At 40.4% G+C, this 5,141-nt stretch overlaps 1 long non-coding RNA gene across 1 annotated transcript in view; it reads right to left on the bottom strand.

The window, feature by feature from the left end:
* LOC116637770 overlaps positions 1-4,608 on the bottom strand; it is a 255,519-nt gene extending 250,911 nt beyond the window's left edge. Inside the window, exon 1 of the long non-coding RNA XR_004300541.1 lies at positions 4,527-4,608. This is a non-coding gene — a long non-coding RNA (uncharacterized LOC116637770). The remainder of the gene's footprint in view (positions 1-4,526) is intronic.
* Positions 4,609-5,141: the final 533 nt, after the last annotated feature.

The raw sequence follows: 5,141 nt of genomic DNA, 5'->3' as shown, positions 1-5,141 counted from the left end.
ACAAAACCAAAAGACAACTGACAGAATGGGAGAAGATATTTGCAAATGACATATCAGATAAAGGGCTAGTATCCAAAATCTATAAAGAACTCATCAAACTCAACACCAAAAGAACAAAGAATCCAATCAAGAAATGGGCAGAAGACATGAACAGACATTTTTCCAAAGAAGACATCCAAATGGCCAACAGACACATGAAAAAGTGCTCAACATCACTCGGCATCAGGGAAATCCAAATCAAAACCTCAATGACATACCACCTCACACCAGTCAGAATGGCTAAAATTAACAAATCAGAAAACGACAGATGTTGGCAGGGATGCAGAGAAAGGGGAACCCTCCTACACTGTTGGTGGGAATGCAAGCTGGTGCAGCCACTCTGGAAAACAGTATGAAGGTTCCCCAAAAAGTTGAAAATAAAGCTACCATACAACGAAGCAATTGCACTACTGGGTATTTACCCCAAAGATACAAATGTAGGGATCCGAAGGGGTATGGGCAACCGAATGTTTATAGCAGCAATGTCCACAATAGCCAAACTATGGAAAGAGTCAAAATGTCCATTGACAGATGAATAGATAAAGAATAGGTGGTGTATATATACAATGGAATATTATGCAGCCATCAGAAGGAATGAGATCTTGCCATTTGCAATGACGTGGATGGAGCTGGAGGGTATTATGCTGAGTGAAATAAGTCAAACAGAGAAAGACATGTATCATATGACCTCACTGATATGAGGAATTCTTAATCTCAGGAAACAAACTGAGGGTTGTGGGAGGGGGGGGGTGGGGTCGGAGGGATGGGGTGACTGGGGGATGGACACTGGGGAGGGTATTTTCTCTGGTGAGTGCTGTGAATTGTGCAAGACTGTTGAATCTCAGATCTGTACCTCTGAAACAAATAATGCAATATATGTTAAGAAAAAAAAAAGAAGAAGATAGCAGGAGGGGAAGAATGAAGGGGGGGAAATCGGAGGGGTAGACGAACCATGAGAGACGATGGACTCTGAAAAACAAACTGAGGGTTCTAGAGGGGAGGGGGGTGGGAGGATGGGTTAGCCTGGTGATGGGTATTAAAGAGGGCACGTTCTGCATGGAGCACTGGGTGTTATGCACAAACAATGAATCATGGAACACTTCATCTAAAACTAATGATGTAATGTATGGGGATTAACATAACAATAAAAAATTTAAAAAATAAATAAATAAAATAAAGCAACTAACCCAAGAGACAGAAGAAAATGCTATGGCATTCTAAAGAAATGAAGGAAGTCTTTGTGCACTGAGAAGGATACGAGAAAAAGGGCAAAATTGTGCATACAGTACCACATCTTGTCTTCCATGGATGAAAGGGGAAAGGGACGCTACACCCTGTGATGTCATTTTGAGTTTTGAACATGTGAGTGCACTGCTTACTTCAAACAAATCACACACACCCACTCCCAGTTGAAAGGTATACCTCCCTGATTAGTGCATTTGCTCATTTGCTTTGCATATGCCCCATTTTCACATTTCAACATGAATCATGGATACAAGATGGTATTTAAGTTTTAAGACCACAGATCTAGCAAGGCTCAGAGAACAGCAGGAAAGAAGTAATAACAAACATGAGTTTTCTGCTCGCACTTGTGGGAGGTATATTGGCTTGTATGAGTGTGTGCATGTATAAGCCAGAAAAGCATAATTAACATCATCTCAGCCTCCTCCCCTCCCCCTCCCCCAGAGACACGGTCTTTCCTGCCTCGTGTGAAAAATTGGCACAACTAATATAGAGGTAAAACCAAAGACACTGACAGGCCAGGTTGATTTACTTGGCAAAGGCAGAGAATTTCCCGAGAAAGGTATATAATTCATCCAGAAGTTGAGGAGACCAATGAGAAAGAAAAGAGTGAGCACAATTGGTTGTTTGCATAGAGCGGAGAGAAATACTTGAGGGATTGCTGCCCTGAATGTTTTTTCCTTTTCTTTCTTTTTTTGGTTGACAGATTGGTGGTTTACTAGTTTTTTTTTTTCTTTTTCTTCTTTGAATGTATTATTGTATAGAAATGAAGCCTAAGAAGGGATGGATATATATATATATATATAAATATATATATATATATATTTATATATATATACACACACATTATACATATAATATGTATACATAGGTACCTGTAATAAACATATATACCTGTAATATATGTGTAATATATATATTACAATGACCAAATGAGGAAAATATTATGACAGTGTTTTATGTACCACAAAGCACTATCACATAATATTTTCCTCATTTGTCATTGTAAAAAGCTTTAAAGAAAACATTCATTTTCTTTTAAGGAAGCAGGATCAACGTAGTTCAGTGATTTGTTCATTATAGTACAGCTAATATTGGAAAGAGGCCAAACCCAGTTTACCTATCCATTCGTTCATGCATGCATTCATTCAAGAGCCTAGCACAGTCCATACTTCCGTTTGCTTTGAAGAGACAAAGATAAAGTCCAGTCTCTGCCTTCAGGGAGCTCCCAGCCTAGCAGAGGGTGACAAAGATCATACACACATGTGCTATGGAAGAAACGTCCCACGGACGAGGCAAGCACAAAGGCCTCGTACTCAGTGCTACCAGCTGGGTTACACAAGATTCAATGAACCAGGTCACCTGGAGCTGACCGGGAAAGCCATGCAGGTATTCCCCAGGTAGATGGGACAAGGGGGAGGGGAAAAGGAGACGGGGAGGGGGAAAGGAGACGGGGAGGCAGGGCAGAGGAGACGGGGCGGGGGAGGGAGAAGGGGAGAGGAGGCGGGGATGGGGAGAGCAGCCCAGGAGCCGGGGAGGGGGAGAGGAGATGGGACACTCAGAGTCAAGTTGACCACACTGCAATTTTTTCCCCATGAATGAACACATCTAGCCTGTAGCCTCCTAACTGAAAACAAAGAAATTCCTTCCCCGCCCCCGCCCCAGACAGAAGTCCCCAGAAGTCAAGGCACCATGTTTGTTTTGCTTGATGATGCATTTCCATCACATAGAACAGTGTGGGGCATTTTGTATTTGTTTAATGAATATCTTTTGAATGAAAAGATGTGTTGAAAAGAAAATTAAAAGCAAATATATTCGACTAAAATGTATGAAAGGGAAACAAAAAATGGAAAGTCTAAATTCATTATATCATACAATCACCCTTCTTACGTACGGAGAAAGGAGTCTGGGAAGGGAAAAAAAAAGTAGTAAGTACATAAAGTCCGTATACTGTTGACCCTAGAGTTTACCAGGCCATCCAAAAATTTGTGGTGAAGTTAGATTGGACTGTGCCTCACAAAATTTATTTGAAATATCCCGGAGAAACGCCACAAGAAAAATGGGCATAACATGTGCGCATCTCATTCACATGCATCTATAAGTGAACGTCCTGATAAATGATCGTGTCTCTGACCTGTTTCAGACTTTCTCATTGAAAATGATGAATTGGGAAAGGGAAGCAGCTGAGACATGGTTGGAATTACTTGGTACCTATGCTGCATATTTTAGAGTTGATATTTACTTTGACCTACAAGGGCAGCCTTGACCATTCTTATTCATTAACACATCTCCTTCAGGGGCTCAGATACAGATCCGGATTTTTTGGAGGTAACAAGGAAAAATTTATTTGGTTGTCCCTAAAATATATGAAGAGCCTGTACAAAAGAGAAATGATTTACACCACCAACAGCAGCGGGGATTTGATGCCATGAAGGGGTTAAGAGATGTATTAATACAGAGAAGAGCACTGAGTTGCAAGGCAAGTTTCCCTGAGTGATCCATCACTGGCCACGTGTATGACACAGAAAACTGCACAGGTAGAGAGCACTGATTAGCACAAACAGATGGTAAGGTAGTGACAGCTCAAAGTTAGTATAAAGCTCACAGTTCAATACATTTTGGCTTCTTCCTAAGTGTGCAATGCACAAAGGAGTTTATGGTGATTACACAATAATTATTAAATAACACATTTGAGTAACACAATCTTGATGGGCTCACAATATATTAGCCATGGTTTCCATGTAGCCAGCACAGAGTTGGTGCTTAATATAAATGATGATTAAATGAATAAAGATGAAGGACTTAAAACTGAAAAAAAATGAAGCACAATATGAAGAAATATTGAAATTAACTAGAAGATAAATGCCAGCACAGCTATATTCTATAAACAATTAATAGCTATGTTAATCTAATACTTTTTGTCTGCTTCAGAGTTTTGGTTTTTTTTTTTTTATAAGATTTTATTTTTAAGGAATCTCTACACGCAGGGCAGGGCTTGAAGTCTCGACCCTGAGATTAAGAGTCACATACTCCACCAACTGAGCCAGCCAGGAGACTCTGTTTCATAGTTTTAAAGCAATTACAACCTGGACCATTTTCTGTCCATAAGCCCGAGTCTTTTAAACTACTCTAGTCACTTGGCTTTTTAAGCTCCTGTTTGTCTCACTGTCATTCATTAATTTGTCCACTCGTATATTCAACCATTCATTCATTCATTCATTCACACACAGATGCATTTTTCATACCTGTCTCTGTCTCTAGCTTTCTGTCTCCCTCCTCGTCTGATGCCTCTGGAACCCTTGGAAAGCAAGCTAGTGCTTCTCCTTTATTGCGCACTTAAAATAGAAAGCCTCACTACAGTGAACAGATGCAGCCATTCCCCCCTCAAACCAAGACTTTGCCTGGACAACACCACATGACACTGTTTGCAAAGCTGCTAACCTCGGAACTGTCCCTTTGCTTGCCTCTTCTGAACCCCTCAGGAAGAGCTTTTGAGAGTCTTTTGAGACTCAGGAAGAGCTTTTAAGAGTCTATGGACCATGTCAAATTCAATGTTAATCACGGTATCAATGAATCCCCAGCCACAGAAAAACGGGAGAAAAGAAGTTCACATCAAATTTGGAAAAAGAAAGAAAGCCAATTCAAATAAGTAAGTCAGAATCATCAGTAAGCAATATGGAAAATGAGATCAGTCTTCATTCTCTCACTCTTAATGCTGCTGAAAGTAAACAATTAGCCATTAGTGCTAATCGGAAACTACAGAACCCACGTGGCAATATCCCTCCCTACATAGTAGTGGTAATATGGTAGGATTATCCTTCCCACAAAGAGGGCTCTTCCTTCTTCCCTTTGCTGTTTTT

Source organism: Phoca vitulina, unplaced genomic scaffold, assembly GCF_004348235.1.
Source record: "Phoca vitulina isolate PV1807 unplaced genomic scaffold, GSC_HSeal_1.0 scaffold15, whole genome shotgun sequence".
NCBI classification, from domain to species: Eukaryota; Metazoa; Chordata; class Mammalia; order Carnivora; family Phocidae; genus Phoca; species Phoca vitulina.
The sequence above is the reverse complement of the archived record's forward strand: the minus strand, read 5'-3'. Positions and strand labels throughout refer to the sequence as shown.